The following is a 16,729-nucleotide window of genomic DNA, read 5'->3' on the forward strand; positions in this document are numbered from 1 at the left end:
ATATTTACTGCCTCAATATACTTATTATTATTATATTATAGAGATTACTATCTCTAAATCATTGTAAACGTAACCATAGATATAATGTCTACAGCTAATTTTACGTTAAAGCAAAATTCACACAAAACAATCTTTTTAAAACCTTTTAAAGCCGGCACATTAAGAATAATGCAACCATCTCTCTACCCCTATGCAATAGGATTCTCTTTCTGACTCTATTTTGTATATTACTTCAACTGTCACACTGATAACCATTTGTAACACATAACACTGGCAACACATTTTTTAAAAGCAGCAAAATGCGAGAAAGTGGTTGCAGTAGAAAAGGATAGCAATAAAGTTTGATTACATTAATAACACATAATGCAACTATTTTACATTCACATCAAGCATACATCCTATTGTAAACTGTCTATCACTATTAATTTTCAGGGTTACTGATGCATTATGCGGATAACCAGTGGAAACGGAGAAAAGTCAGTGTAAGCCGCCTTCGTGCGTAACAAAATTAATGGCACGATTTACACGTTGGAATTTACAAGCTACGTTAATTTACTCTTAAATAATGTATACCCTTTAGCTGCTTAGCTCACACTTTGCTGTATGTAGCCGCGTTAACTGTATTAATGGTTTCATGTAAGTAACCAATGGGGATTGACATTTCATGTCTATCTCACATCTCTAATGCAATTTGTCTCTTTAAAATTTCATACTTTTCCGGTTATTATACTTTCTCATCCTTAAAGACAAGTTGCTGATATTTTATGATTACAGCAATCATCTCATCTAATTGCTAGTCCGATATTCTAACTTGGTATTACTTTGCAAGGCTCTATTGAACAATGTAAAGGTAAGCTAGATATTTTGTGTATTTCCACTTAAACTCGACCTGTTTATACTGTCTCAATATTATCCTTTCTAATTTTGCTAAATTAGATTATAGGGTTTGCTATGTCTAAATCCACCTTTATTACGTATACTGCTACTTTTAGGATAATACAAAACCATCTTTTGCTTCTTTACACGCTTCACATATTAAGAGTAATGCAATGCTACCGATGTGAACAGTTCAATTGCTCTTCTTACATTTAGCTGGTATCTCTCTGCTATAGGAAACTGAATTTGTATTACAACGATAACTCATCTAATATCAGTCCACTCAGTGCTACCGGGATAACTTTTTCATTTAGAGTAATGAAATGATATCTCAGTCATTTTGAAGCTACTGCAAAAAACGCTTCCGATCTCTTTTCAACTGCAATACTTAAGCTCTGCAATATAAAGGAATATTTAGCTGCTTAGCTCAAACTTTGCTGTACGTAGCCGTGTTAACTTTATTAATGGTTACCAATGGGGATTGACATTTCATCTCTAATTCACATTCACATTTCTAATGCAGTTTGTCTTTTTGCCATGTCATCCTCTGCCAGTTATTTTCCTTTCTTATCCTTATGCTATATTTGGGGTATATTTACTACATTATTAAAGACACGTAATGAACCCGATTGATAAAAACATACACACGTCGTTGCTGTCATTTCGTGTATTTCCACTTAAACTCGACTTGTATATACTGTCTCAATATTAATCTGTGTTATTTTGCTATATTTATTATTAGAATAACCAGATTACGATCTCTATATCCTGGTAAACCAACTCACACAAAACCATCTTATTTCTACCTTACACGCAGCAATAAATATTAAGATATTAACATTTAACCGGTATCTCTCTGCAATAGTAAACGGAATGGGTAGATCACTCATCTAATATCAGTCTTCTCAGTGCTACCGGAACAACTTTTACATTTAGAGTAATGCAGCGATTTCTCAGTTTTATGAAGCTACTGCAACTAACGCTTTGGATTTCTTTCCTGTTAAATTACGCTCTGCAATATTAAGCCATGTAAATTGTCCTATTGGTCTACTAACAATGCTATGTATAATAATACAAATATTTCAAAAGCAATATCGTCTCACTACAATACTTACACTCTGCATAATAAATATGATTAATGCGACTAATGCTAATAATAAAGTCGTCTAAAACTCGGCTATAGGTAGAGAATAAAACTATCTTACATCAAAATAAACCATGTACCACCAAGTAAACCAATAACGGCCAATTATTTAACGTCTATCAGTCAATGACTTAACAAAATAAACTTAGCACTCTTTTGCTCTATTTTTTATATATGTAGTTCTCTACATTAACTGTCACATTGATATCACCACTGACAACACACTACTGACCTTTTAACAGCACCAAATATGAAAAAAGCACTGTAACTCTTTACATGATTTAGATGTAGTTGTATTAGCAAAAAATAAAGTCATGTCTTCTGTACACGCTAGCCTTTCTGTATACATTAATCTTTCTGTGTACACCAGTCCCTCTATATAGACTAGCCTCTCTGTCTTCTGTATACACGTGCCCGTAACCTATATACACTAGCCTGCCTTCTTTTTACAATAGTCTCGGTGTCCCAGCCTCTCTGCATACACTAGCCTCACTGAATTCCCCAGACTCTCTTCTGTATACACAAGCCTATCTGTAAACAATAGCTTGTCATCTGTACACACTAGCCTCTCTGTATACACTAGCCATTCTTCTGTATACACCAGGCTCAGGGGAATAACATTAGCCTATCTGTATTACCTTGTTTGACTTTTCTGATTTCTGTTTCTTTTCTAGGGTCTACCTCGCCGTATAACCAAACGAATCTTATTACCCCAGCCTCATTCCAATTATAATAGCCTCACTGTATACCCCAGGCAGTCTTGTGTTGGGTTTTTTCAGTCTGCTCAGCCATCTTCTTGTAGGGTTCTTCGGGTCAGCCCTTGCTCCCTTTTCCCCACGTATCCTCTCATTCACAAGAAGTTCATTCTCATGTCTGGGTTACCTTGGGCATCAGGCTCATCCTATCCTTCACGGGACATTCATTTGGGTTTGCGTAGCTTGCAGGCTCTTAAGGGGTTCCTTCTCATCTTCAGGTCAAGAGTCGGTGGGTTCTACTCTCACAGCGGGTACATGTGTGTTATGGGGACATATGTGGGGACTGTGTTTACACTGTGTGGTGTGTTGTGTGTTTACACTAGACTGAAGATCAGTGAGTAAAAAGCTGTAAAAAACAGCTCATACTCACTGATCATCAGCCGGCTGCAGCAATCTACTCTCCTCTCCTCAGCGATGACTTCTGTGTGAGGAGAGGAGGAGCCGATTGCCTAGCAACCGGCTGTTTGTTTACATCACATGACGGCCGTGATTGGACACGGCCGTCATGTGATCAGGAGGGCCAATCACAGAGCCCTGATTGACATTCCTGAACGTCCTATCAGAAGTAGACGGCTCCCACCCGGCCGTATATGTGCATTGGCCGGGTGGGAAGTGGTTAAGTAATATCGCATTTCCCACTTGAAGACTCCGATTACAAGTGGGAAGGCTGGCCGCAGGCCAGCCCGTATTTGTGGGAGGAGTCTGAGGGACTATTAAACCCTCCTCCTCTGTCAGGGTCAGGGTTGGTGTTTTCTAGGGAGAGAGAGACCGGGTTACACAGACTTGCTAGTGTATACAGACGGAATAGTGTATACAGAAGACCAGCTAGTTTATACAGAGAGGCTAATGTGTACAAAAGACAGGCTAGATTATACAGAAGAACGTACTGGATATGCAGAGATGGAGGCGAGGTTATACTGAGGGAGAGGCTGTTTTACACAAAGAGGCTAGTGTGTGCAGACTTGCTAAAGTATACGGACAGACTAGTGTATACAGAGAGGCTATTTTAAACAGAGAGACTAGGGAAAACAGAGAGGCTAGTGTACAGAGACAAGCTGACAGTGAGGCCGGGGTATAATGAGAAGCTAAGTTATACAGTAGACAGGCTAGTTTATATAAAAGACAAAATTGGGTAAACAGAATACAGGCTGGGGTATAATGAGAGGCAAGATTATACATAGAGGCTAGGGTATAAAGATGTATACAGAAAGGCGGGGTATACCGAGAGACTATGTGTATAAAAGACAAGCTAGGGACGGACTAGTGTATACAGAAGACCGGCTAGTTGATACAGAGAGGCTAATGTGTACAAAAGACTGGCTAATGTATACAGATAGGCTAGATTATACAGAAGAACATCCTGGGTATGCAGAGAGCTCAGCTTCAAGGGATGGCCAACGTGAGTAATATGAGTGAGACTCCTCACCCCCCCCCCCACCTACCAGATCTGACTTTCATCCCCTTGCCCTCTCTGCCCCGGTCATCTGGTGGCAGTTTTATGCACTCCCTGGCCCCCACCCATTCATAATCCTTACCGACCTTTCCTTCCGCTGCTCACAGGAACATACTGGATGACTTGTCTAATTAACCAACTTGTACAAGACACTGCTATCCTCCTGTCTGACACCGGTCCCCATTGGAGGCGTTACCCCTCACTGTTTGGGTGGTCCCTGCCTCCCCCTGGATGCTCCACATATACCCCGACGACATTGTCGGAGGGGCACCACTTGACAGGTGGCATCTCCCATTTGAGGAAGGGATGATGGCCCCAACCCCTTGGCAGCAGGTTCTTTCATGTACAGACCAGGGCGGCTCATCTTCCCTTCTGGAGTCTTGACCTTAGAGGGGGGAGTTGCACTTTGGGGGGTCTGAGTGATACCTAGTGCGCTGTACTGGAAGGGCTTGACATTCCCGCATATGTGTCCCCTCTCCCTGGTTGCGCCCCTCGTCCCCCCCTCTGGCCCCCACCTACTCTTTGCCGAGATTGCCTTCTGCAGCTTTCGGGGACACCCTGGATGACTTATTTATTGAGCCTATTGGTGCGAGACACTGCTTCCCTCCAGTTTGACTCTGGACCCCCCTGGAGGATTTACCCCTTACTGTTTTGGCGGTCCCAGCCTCCCTCTGGATGCTCTACACAGCCCCCGATGGTGATGCAGGAGAGACACTAATTGGCGGGCCCCAGAACTGCTGCTCGGGTGAAGTCTCCCGTTGGATGGAGGGATGGTGACCCCAGCCCCTTGCCTGCCGGATTCTCCATGCACCGACCAGGGCTGCTCCTCTTTCATCTTCATGTGGTGACCATGGAGGGGAGGAGTTGAAACTTATGGGGTCCGGGTGGTTGCTGGTGTGAGCACGCTAAAGGACTTGACCTTTCCGCATGTTTGTCCCCTCTCCTTTGCTGCCCCTCCTTCCCTCCCCCCTTCCCTCCCTTACCTCCTTCCCTTCCCTCCCCCCTTCCCTCCCCCCTTTCACTCCCCCTTTCCCCCCTTACCCCCCTCTTTTCCCCCCTTCCCTCCCCCTTTTCCCCCGGGGCGTGGATGGAGGAGAGGGGGTAAGAAGAGGACAATCTGCCCAGGAGAGAAATACATTTGTTCGGGGGCTACATGTACTTTTGGGGTATGGGACGGGGGGTGGTGGATCCCATTCTGTGATGCCTTTTCTGTTGTGACGGGCTCCCTCGTGCATGCCTACATTTAGGGCGAGCTGAGGAGACCCCTCAGTGCTGACAGTTCTATGCTCTACCTCTGTTTTAATTATACTATTGTTTTTTGGTTCTATGATGTTACTGATTGTCTTTTATTTGCATACCGGTATCAGACGTGACATTTACCACTGCCGGGACTGGGGGGACTGGGATCCGGGGGCTCCCTCTCCGACCTGTCTACCCACCAACCCAAGTAGGACGGCGCTTTAAACCCAGTGTACATCTGGTAAACGCTATAGCATAATTGTGCTGTTTTAGTATACAATTCCTGTACTGTTGAGTGCGGACAACCCTTAATTTCCCTCTCCCCCTGGGGTTGAGGTGCCCGGCCTCTTTTTCCCCTTACCTTTCCTTCCATTTGCCCTTCCTTTTTCCCCCTTAGTTCCCTCCATCCATTACCTACCCAATACCTACCTTGGTTCAACTTTCTTTGCTTTTCTCGGACGTCCCCCTTCCCCTCCCCGAGGAGCGATGGCAGACTCAGTCAAGGTCACCTCTCTAAACGTTAAGGGACTGAACTCCTCTGAAAAACGGTGGATCCTCCTGTGAGAACAGAAGACTTCCTGTACTGATGTGGCCTTTATACAAGAAACACATTTTAAAAATACTAGCCTCCCCTTTCTACGGTCAAGATCCTTCGCTAAGGTCTACCACTCTACTAACCCCTCCTCTAAGACCAAGGGAATCTCCATTCTGATCTCTAGCAGGCTCCCCTCGGTTCTCCAGGATTCTCTGGTGGACCCTGGGGGCCGATATCTTTTTCTTAGGGGCCACATTGGAGAGCTCCTTTTTACATTTGCCACTGTGTACGCTCCCAATGATCACCAAGACACATTCCTCAGAACTACCCTGCACAGATGATGTGACTTTCGGGAGGGCCAGTTGATATTAGGTGGGGACTTTAATGTCCCCTTTCGCCATCGGTTGACACTTCTGCCTCTTGCTCCTCGCTCCTCATTTACTCTAGAAAGCGGATTACTAAGTGCTTACTGAATGACCAATTAGTTGATATCTGGTGTCTGCAACACTCCGGGGAAAGGGACTACTCTTTTTGCTCTTCCCCTCACAAATCATACTTGAGGATAGACTTCTTCTTGATTCCACATGACCAACTGCACTTGGTGAGCTCTTCCTCCATCGGCCATATTACTTGGTCTGACCACGCTCCTGTAGCCCTTACCTACACCCTCTCTAGGAACCCCTCACCTAGGACTCTATTCTGGCACCTTAATGAGAGCCTCCTCCAGATACCGGAAGTTTTAGCAGATGTGACCAGGGAATTGGACCTTTATTTCCAAGAAAACTAAACCCAGGACTGCGACCCGGGGATAATTTGGGAGGCTCACAAGTCAGTACTCCGCAGGGTACTTATCAGGCACGGGGCACGCATCAAACGAACACGGAAGGAACAAATTGCTAATCTGTTTTGTGAACTTGCCTCTGTGGAAGCGAAACATAAACATGCCCCCTCACGGACCTTAGAGATTGAATTGGGGACACTCCGTACCCAGATTACTGACCTACTCCATTATAAAGCGAAAGCAGTACTCCAGTTTTGTCGTAAACTGATGTAGGAATCAGGGGACAAATGCGGAAAAATCTTTGCCAGGTCAGTAAAGGAGTGGAAATCTGCCTCTTACATACAACAGTTGATAGATGAGAATGGCCAGAGGGGCTCTACCCCAACCCAAATAGCCAAAGTCTTTGAAAAATGCTACTCTGATCTCTACAACCTGCCCGATTCAGGGTCCGGACAGGACAATATAGACAGATATGTAACCGGTTCTGGTCTACCAACCCGATCACACTGGAAGAAGTCCAGATGGCCGTGGGACCTCCGAAGGTGGGTAAGGCTCCGGGCCCTGACGGATATACCGCACAATACTATAAGACCTTCCTCCCTATTCTCGGCCCGCGCTTGGTGAATTTATTGAATACTCTGAGCTTGAATGGGGATTTTCCTGAGCATACCCTTAGAGCCCACATCTCGTTGATACCTAAGGAGGGCAAAGACCCGGGCCTATGTGGGAGCTACAGACCCATTTCCCTCCTAAATTCGGTCCTAAAACGATTCTCTAAAATCCTCGCCACGTGATTGGCACAGCACTTGCAGTCCCTTATACATATTGACCAGTTAGGTTTTATTCCCACCAGGGAAGATAGGGACAACACCATTAAGGTGCTTACCCTGGTCCATAAAGCAAAGTCATCTGGGACCCCTTGTCTTTTCGTGAGTACTGATGCCGAGAAGGCTTTTGATCGGGTCAAATGGACATTCATGTTCTCGGTCCTTCGCCATATAGATCTGAGTGAACGGATGTTGGCATGGATAAGTAAGATATACTCACGCCCTTCAGCTCAACTCAAAGCGAATGGGGTGCTCTCATCTCCCCTTGACATCGGGAATGGGACCAGACAGGGTTGCCCCCTGTCGCCCCAGTTATTCGCACTGTCATTGGAACCCTTTCTCTCCACAATTCGACAAAACTCAGACATAACGCGACTCCAAATCGGTACTATTGAAATCTGCCTACGTAGATGACATGCTGTTCTCGTTGACGAATCCCAGAGTTTCCTTGCCAAATCTCCTTCGGCAATTCCAGATATACGGGATACTTCTTGAAATCAGAGGCCATGGGGGTCGAAGTCCGCCCGCAAACGTTACTAGACTTGTAGTCCAATTTTCGATTTAAATGGACCCATACAGCCCTTAAGTACTTAGGTACTTACATTCCACAGGACAACGCGCGTACGTTTATGTTGAACTTCCCCCCACCCCTTGTCACTAAGATCCGCAGTTTGCTTCACGGGTGGCATTCTGGCCTCCATTCCTGGTTCAGGAGATGCAATCTCATTAAAATGAACATACTCCCTAAATTTACCTATCTTTTCCAAGCTCTCCCGATCCAGATTCCAGTCCCGTTTTTTAAGCAAGCTCAATCCCTGCTCACTCAATTTAACTGGGCCCACAAAAATCCCAGACTTAAGTGGTCACAGCTGACATTGTCTAAACAACAGGGAGGGTTGGTTCTCCCTGACTTGCGATGCTACTACCTGGCCTCCCATCTGGGGCGTGTATTGGACTGGAATGGAAACAAACTTTCTAAGCTCTGGGTGCTACTAGGACAATCTCACTCCCAAATTCCGCTAAGAAGCACCATGTGGTGCTATAAGGATTTACCCACAGAATTGACGTCACATCCCACTATAGGGGCTTCATTGAAAGTCAGTCACCTGATCGCTACCCAAAACACACTCACGTCTTTGACTTCCCCCCTATTCCCTATACGTGGCCATCCGAACTTGGAACCGGGGACCCACTTAGAAATTCCAACCTAGACCATGCGTCTAAATTCGTCATTGATGGAAAATGACCTTCTTTCTCAACCCTAACAGATCCGACAGGGCTTTTTCAAATGCCTTTTTGGAGAGCGGCGCAACACCATCATTTTTTCCATTCCATCCCCAATACTCAAACTTTCGCACGCCCTCAGACGGAGTTTGAGACTCTATGCAGGAGCGAAGGCCCTTTGGTCCACATTCTCTCTCAAACAGATCACCCACACTTAACCTGCCTGTCCAACTGGGAAAAGGACCTTAATTGCTCGTTTTCCCCAGCACAGAGACAACGCATTATCACTTTGGCTCTCAAAACCTCGCTGTGCACGAAGATACAGGAGACAAATTTTAAACTTCTCACCAGGTGGTATTTGACACCATCAAAGCTGCATAAATAATTCCCCTCTTCCTCGAACATATGCTGGAGGTGTGGAGAAGAAGAGGGCACGTTGATCCACATTTTTTGGTCCTGCCCCAGCTTGGTGGACTTCTGGACAGAGATCCGATGCATAACACAAAAATTCACAGACTTCTCCATCCCGGAAGAGGCTGCATTTTTTCTCTTGCACCATTGACAGATTCCCATTAAGAAGTACAAAAAAATAAATTTTACGGCATGTGATAAATGCGGCGAAATCCTGCATCCCTCTCTATTGGAAAAAATGTTCCCCCCCCTTTCATTACTCACTGGCTTAGGAAAATAGAGGACATTAAAAAAAATGGAGGACTTGATCCTCACATCACAAGGTAAACAAGAATTTTTTAAACAAACCTGGGACATCTGGAATACCTTTATATTCTCGCTGGAAGGATGTCGCCTGCTATCACCTTAATGCTCTGAGCTTTCCTTGACTGGCCCCTTGGACAGAGGCTGCCATTGTGTCTCGTCCCCTCTTCTCCTTTCCTGATCTTTCACCCCTTCTCTTTTCTTCCTTCCTCCCCTATCTCTCACCCCCTCCACCCACTCTCTCTTTTGGAAAAAGTGGAAAATTGGGAATGACGGCCCCACCCCCCCCCCCTCTGGATGGATTATGCCGGAGGGACCTGGGGTTTGTGTGACCCTGGATCTTGGTACAGTACTTTATCCGTGCCTTGAATCATTATGATTGATGGAAGGCAGACTCACAGTTGCGAATATACCTGTATCAAGTATTGTTCAGCTGCTTTTTGCTCTGTATTTCTCTGTTGCATTATGTACTCGGGGGACCGTCTTCCCCTGTTTGGAGAAAAAATTATATTTGAAAAAAAAAAAGAAGCCTACGACACCTGGTATTCCCAGGCGGTCTCCCATCCAGGCATTAACCAGGCCCGACCCTGCTTAGCCTCCAAGATCAGACAAGATGGAACAGATTCAGGGGGATGTGGCCGTAGCCAATAACTTCAGGCACTCTCAACTTTCTTGACAAACGCCAAGATGGTCACCTTGGGAAAGAAACAAAAAAAAAACAAGTCAACACCAACAACATAAAAAGAAGTCTACAGCACCTAGTATTCCCAGGTGGTCTCTCATCCAGGTATTAACAAGGCCCGACCCTGTTTAGTCTCTGAGATCAGACGAGATCTGGTGCTTTCAGGGTTATGTGGCCATAGGCAAGCTCTTCAGGCACTCTCAACCCTCTTGACAAACACCAAGATGGTCACCTTGGTAAACAAACAAAACAAAAACAAGTCAACGCCAACAACATAAAAAGAAGCCTACAGCACCTAGTATTCCCAGGTTGTCTCCAATCCAGGTACTAGCAAGGCCCAACCCTGTTTAGCCTCTGAGATCAGAGGAGATCGGGCGCTTTCAGGGTTATGTGCCCATATGCAATCTCTTTGGGCACTCTCAACCCTCTTGACAAATGCCAAGATAGTCACCTTGAGATACAAGCGAAAAAAGACAGGTCAATGTCAACAACATAAAAAGAAGAATACGGCACCTAGTATTCCAACGCCATCTCCCATCCAGGTACTAACTAGGCCCAACCCTTCTTAGCCTCAGAGATAAGAAGAGCTAGGGCTTTTTCAGGGTGATGCTGCTGTAAGCGATCTCTTTGGGCACCTCTCAACCCTCTTGACAAATGCCAAGATGGTCACCTTGGGAAACAAGCGGAAAAAAACAAACGAATCAACGCCAACAACATAAAAAGAAGCCTACAATAACTGGTATTCCCAGGTGGTCTCCCATCCAGGTACTAACCAGGCCTGACTATTCTTAGCCTCCAAGATCAGACAAGATTGGGTGCTTTCAGAGTGATGTGGCCATAGGCAATCTCTTCAGGCACCCTCAACCCTCTTGACAAACACCAAGATGGTGACCTTGGGAAACAAGCTAAAAAAAACAGGTCAACGCCAACAACATAAAAAGAAGCCTACGACACCTGGTATTCCCAGGCGGTCTCCCATCCACGTACTAACAAGGCCTGACTCTTCTTAGCCTCCAACATCAAATGAGATCGGGTGCTTTCAGGGTGATGTGCCCGTAGGCAATCCCTTCAGGCACTTTCAACCCTCTTGACAAACGCCAAGATGGTCACCTTGGGAATCAAGCAACAACTTAAAAAAAAAGCCTATGGCATTGAGAAATCCCAGGCGGTCTCCCATCCAGGTACTAACCAGGTCCCAACCCTGCTTAGCCTCTGAGATCAAATGAGATTGGGCTCTTTCAGGGTGATGCAGCCATAGTAGATTTTTTTCAGGCACGCTCAACCCTCTTGACAAACGCCAAGATGGTCACCTTGGGAAGCAAACAAAAAATCAAGTCAACGCCAACAACATAAAAAGAAGCCTACAGCACCTAGTATTCCCAGGCGGTCTCCCATCCAGGTATTAACAAGGCACGACCCTTTCTAGCCTCTGAGATCAGAGGAGATTGGGTGCTTTCAGGGTGATGTGCCCATAGGCAATCTCTTTGGGCACTCTCATCCCTCTTGAAAAATGCCAAGATAGTCACCCTGGGAAACAAGCGAAAAAAAACAGGTCAACGCCAACAACATGAAAAGAAGAATACGGCACCTGGTATTCCAAGGCCGTCTCCCATTCAAGTACTAACTAGGCCCAACCCTTCTTAGCCTCCGAGATCAGAAGAGATAGGGTGCTTTCAGGGTGATGCTGCTGTAAGCGATCTCTTTAAGCACTCTCTACCCTCTTGACAAATGCCAAGATGATCACTTTGGGAAACAAGCGAAAAAAAACAGGTCAACACCAACAACATAAAAAGAAGCCTGCGGCATCTGGAAAACCCAGGCGGTCTCCCATCCAGGTACAAACCAGGCCCAACCCTGCTTAGCCTCTGAGACCAGACGAGATTGGGTGCTTTAAGGGTGTTGCGGCCGTAGGCAATTTCTTTGTGCACTCTCAACCCTCTTGACAAATGGCAAGATGGTCACCTTGGGAAAAAAGGGAAAAAACACAGGTCAACGCCGACAACATAATGAGAAGCCTACGGCACCTGGTATTCCCAGGCTGTCTCCCGTCCAGGTACTAACCAGGCCCATCGCTGCTTAGCCTCCAAGATCAGATGAGATTGGGCTCTCTCAGGGTGATTTGGCCGTAGGCACTCTCTTTGGGCACTCTGAAGCCTCTTGACAAAGGCCAAGATGCTCACCTTGGGAAAAAAGCTAAAAAAAACAGGTCAAAGCCAACAACATAAAAAGAAGTCTACGGCATCCGGTATTCCCAGGCGATCTCCCAATCAAGACACTAACCAGGCCAGATCCTTCTATGGCACCTGGTCTTCCCAGGCAGTCTCCCATCCAGGTACTAACCAGGCCTGACACTGCTTAGCCTCTGAAATCAGACGAGATCAGGTGCTTTCAGGGTGATGTGGCCGTAAGCATTCTCTTCAAGACACGCCCAACCCTCTTGACAAACGCCAAGATGGTCGCCTTCAGAAACAAGCGAAAAAAACAGGTCAAAGCCAACAACATAAAAAGAAGCCTATGGCACCTGGTATTCCCAGGCGGTCTCCCATCCAGGTACTAACCAGGCCTGACACTGTTTAGCCTCCGAGATCAGACGAGATTGGACGCTTTCAGGGTGATGGGGCCGTAGGTGATCTCTTCGGGCACTCTCAACCCTCTTGACAAATGCCAAGATGGTCACCTTGGGAAACAAGTGAAAAAAAAAAAACAGGTCAAGGTCAATAACATAAAAAGAAGCCTACGGCACCTGTTATTCCCAGACGTTCTCCTATCCTGGTATTAACCAGGTCCAACACGGCTTAGCCTCCGAGATCAGACAAGATCGGTGTTTTCAGGGTGATGGGGCCGTAGGTGATCTCTTTAGGCACTCTCGACCCTCTTTTTAAAAGCCAAGATGGTCACCTTGGGAAACAAGCGAAAATAAACAGGTCAACACCAACAACATAAAAAGAAGCCTACGGGACCTGGTATTCACAGATGGTCTCCCATACAGGTATTAACCAGGCCGTACACTGCTAGACCTCTGAGATCAGATGAGATTGTGCGCTTTCAGGGTGATGTGGCCATAGGTGTTCTATTGAGACACTCTCAACCCTCTTGACAAATGCCAAGATGGTCATCTTGGGAAAAAAGTGAAAAAAAAACAGGTCAACGCCAACAACATAGACCCTGGCGGTCTCCCATCTGACCCTGACCCTGACCCTGCTTAGCCTCTGAGATCGGGCGCTTTCAGGGTGATGTGGCCTTAGGCGAACGCTTCGGGACATACTCAAAACTCTTGACAGATGCTAAAATGGTCACCTTGGGAAACAAGCGAAAAAAAAACAGGTCAAAGCCAACAATATAAAAAGATTCCTACGGCACCTGTAATTAGGTACTATCCAGACCGGACCCTGCTTAGCCTCCGAGATCAGATGAGATCGGGCGCTTTCAGGGTGATGTGGCCGTAGGAGATTTCTTCGGGCTCTCTCAGCCCTCTTGACAAATGCCAAGATGGTCACCTTGGGAAACAAGCGGAAAAAAAAAAAAATGTCAACGCCAACAGCATAAAAAGAAGCCTACGGCACCTGGTATTCCCAGTCGGTCTCCCATCCAGTTACTAATCAAGCCCGACAATGCTTAACCTCCGAGATCAGACAAGATCGGGCACTTTCAGGGTGATTTGGCCGTAGGCACTTTCTTTGGGCACTCTCACCCTCTTGACAAACGCCAAGATGGTCATCTTGGGAAACAAGTGAAAAAAAACAGGTCAACGCCAACAACATAAAAAATAGAATTTTTATATACAGCTTACCTGTAAAATCCTTTTCTTGAGAGTACATCACGGGACACAGGAGCTTCATTACATAGTGGGTTATATAGGCACATCTGGTGATTGGACACTGGTTAACCCCCAATTAAGGAGAATTCCTCCCCTATATTACCCCTCTCATATGGGAGGCACCTCAGTTTTGTAGCAAAGCAATAGGAAACCACGTAAAACCCAAGAGGGGTGGGAGCCCTGTGTCCCGTGATGTACTCTCAAGAAAAGGATTTTACAGGTAAGCTGTGTATAAAAATCCTATTTTCTTGATCATACATCAGGGGACACAGGAGCTTCATTACATAGTGGGATGTCCCAAAGCAATGCTCAGATTGAGGGGAGGGAGACACAGATCATAATATATAGACCGCCAAGGACCGGAGGACCTAAACTGCAGCCTGCAGTACACTGCGCCCAAAGGCAATATCCTCTTGCCCTCTGACATCCACCTGATAGAATCTGGTGAATATGTGGACTGATGACCAAGTTGCAGCCTTACAGATCTGAGCCAGGGAGGCCTGGTGATGCACTGCCCAAGAAGCACTTACAGCCCTAGTTGAGTGCGCTTTCACTTGAAAAGGAGGGATCTTCCCTTTAACACTATAGGCCTGAGAAATAATCTGTCTAATCCACCATGAGAGAGTGGATTTTGATGCCACCTGACCCTTCCTAGGGCCTTCCGGCAAAATAAATAAGCAATCAGTTTTCCTTATCTGTGCAGTTGCCTGAAGATAGATACTGATTGCCCTTACCACATCCAAAGTGTGCAAAGATTCTTCTTCTGCAGACTGTGGGTCCAGAAAAAAGGATGGTAGGCTTACATCTTGATTCAAATGGAATCCTGAAACCACCTTAGGCAGAAAGGACCTGTTGGGACGCATTACCACCAGGTCCTTATGAATAATTAGATACGGTTCTTTACTGGAGAGAGCTGCTAGTTCTGACACTCTTCTAGCCGTGGATATGGCTACCAAGAAAACCAATTTTTTAGTCAAAAGAACTAACGAAGCCTGATGCAAAGGTTCAAAAGGTTGCCCCTGCAAAGCTGAGAGAACCAAATTCAGATCCCATGGGCATACCGGAGGTTTGACTGGCGGCCTTATCCGCATAGCCCCCTGGATGAAAGCCCGCACCAGGGAATGTGATGCAAGTGGTTTCTGAAAAAACACTGACAAGGCCGAAATATGCACCTTGATAGTGCTTATGGCCAAATTCATTTCTAGGCCTGACTGGAGGAAGGCCAAGATCCTGCTAATGACATACTTTCTAGGATGACATTCCCTGAGTTCACAACAGGAAACATATGCCCTCCAGATTTTGTAGTAAATAAGCCTGGAGGCCGGCTTTCTGGCATTGACCAGAGTAGAAAGGACTGGCCCCGAAAGCCCACGGTCTCTCAGAATGTGGGTCTCAGCAGCCAAACCGTCAAATTCAGACTGTGTAAAGCAGCATGGTAAATTAGACCCTGTGAGAGCAGATCTGGCCGGAGAGGGAGGATCCACGGCCTGCCTACTGCCAACTTCTAAGATTGCCCGTAGGCAATCCCTTCAGGCACTTTCAACTCTCTTGACAAACGCCAAGATGGTCACCTTGGGAATCAAGCAACAACTTAAAAAAAAAGCCTATGGCATTGAGAAATCCCAGGCGGTCTCCCATCCAGGTACTAACCAGGTCCCAACCCTGCTTAGCCTCTGAGATCAAATGAGATTGGGCTCCTTCAGGGTGATGCAGCCATAGTAGATTTTTTTCAGGCACGCTCAACCCTCTTGACAAACGCCAAGATGGTCACCTTGGGAAGCAAACAAAAAATCAAGTCAACGCCAACAACATAAAAAGAAGCCTACAGCACCTAGTATTCCCAGGCGGTCTCCCATCCAGGTATTAACAAGGCACGACCCTTTCTAGCCTCTGAGATCAGAGGAGATTGGGTGCTTTCAGGGTGATGTGCCCATAGGCAATCTCTTTGGGCACTCTCATCCCTCTTGAAAAATGCCAAGATAGTCACCCTGGGAAACAAGCGAAAAAAAACAGGTCAACGCCAACAACATGAAAAGAAGAATACGGCACCTGGTATTCCAAGGCCGTCTCCCATTCAAGTACTAACTAGGCCCAACCCTTCTTAGCCTCCGAGATCAGAAGAGATAAGGTGCTTTCAGGGTGATGCTGCTGTAAGCGATCTCTTTAAGCACTCTCTACCCTCTTGACAAATGCCAAGATGATCACTTTGGGAAACAAGCGAAAAAAAACAGGTCAACACCAACAACATAAAAAGAAGCCTGCGGCATCTGGAAAACCCAGGCGGTCTCCCATCCAGGTACAAACCAGGCCCAACCCTGCTTAGCCTCTGAGACAGACGAGATCGGGTGCTTTAAGGGTGTTGTGGCCGTAGGCAATTTCTTTGTGCACTCTCAACCCTCTTGACAAATGGCAAGATGGTCACCTTGGGAAAAAAGGGAAAAAACACAGGTCAACGCCGACAACATAATGAGAAGCCTACGGCACCTGGTATTCCCAGGCTGTCTCCCATCCAGGTACAAACCAGGCCCAACCCTGCTTAGCCTCTGAGACCAGACGAGATTGGGTGCTTTAAGGGTGTTGTGGCCGTAGGCAATTTCTTTGTGCACTCTCAACCCTCTTGACAAATGGCAAGATGGTCACCTTGGGAAAAAAGGGAAAAAACACAGGTCAACGCCGACAACA

At 46.2% G+C, this 16,729-nt stretch overlaps 9 pseudogenes; all 9 read right to left on the reverse strand.

Annotated features, from left to right (window-relative positions):
- Positions 1-10,294: 10,294 nt before the first annotated feature.
- LOC143999310 (5S ribosomal RNA) lies at positions 10,295-10,413 on the reverse strand (annotated as a pseudogene).
- A 100-nt stretch (positions 10,414-10,513) lies between these two features.
- Positions 10,514-10,632, reverse strand: LOC143998959 (5S ribosomal RNA; annotated as a pseudogene).
- A 322-nt stretch (positions 10,633-10,954) lies between these two features.
- LOC143998835 (5S ribosomal RNA) lies at positions 10,955-11,073 on the reverse strand (annotated as a pseudogene).
- Positions 11,074-11,172: 99 nt separating this feature from the next.
- LOC143999434 (5S ribosomal RNA) lies at positions 11,173-11,291 on the reverse strand (annotated as a pseudogene).
- A 951-nt stretch (positions 11,292-12,242) lies between these two features.
- On the reverse strand, positions 12,243-12,361 carry LOC143999999 (5S ribosomal RNA; annotated as a pseudogene).
- A 160-nt stretch (positions 12,362-12,521) lies between these two features.
- On the reverse strand, positions 12,522-12,640 carry LOC143998557 (5S ribosomal RNA; annotated as a pseudogene).
- A 99-nt stretch (positions 12,641-12,739) lies between these two features.
- On the reverse strand, positions 12,740-12,858 carry LOC143998639 (5S ribosomal RNA; annotated as a pseudogene).
- Positions 12,859-13,781: 923 nt separating this feature from the next.
- LOC144000065 (5S ribosomal RNA) lies at positions 13,782-13,900 on the reverse strand (annotated as a pseudogene).
- A 2,619-nt stretch (positions 13,901-16,519) lies between these two features.
- On the reverse strand, positions 16,520-16,638 carry LOC144000055 (5S ribosomal RNA; annotated as a pseudogene).
- Positions 16,639-16,729: the final 91 nt, after the last annotated feature.

The sequence above is a fragment of the Lithobates pipiens genome, unplaced genomic scaffold, assembly GCF_037356315.1.
Source record: "Lithobates pipiens isolate NorthernLeopardFrog02 unplaced genomic scaffold, aLitPip1_a1.2 Scaffold_19, whole genome shotgun sequence".
Taxonomy (NCBI): domain Eukaryota; kingdom Metazoa; phylum Chordata; class Amphibia; order Anura; family Ranidae; genus Lithobates; species Lithobates pipiens.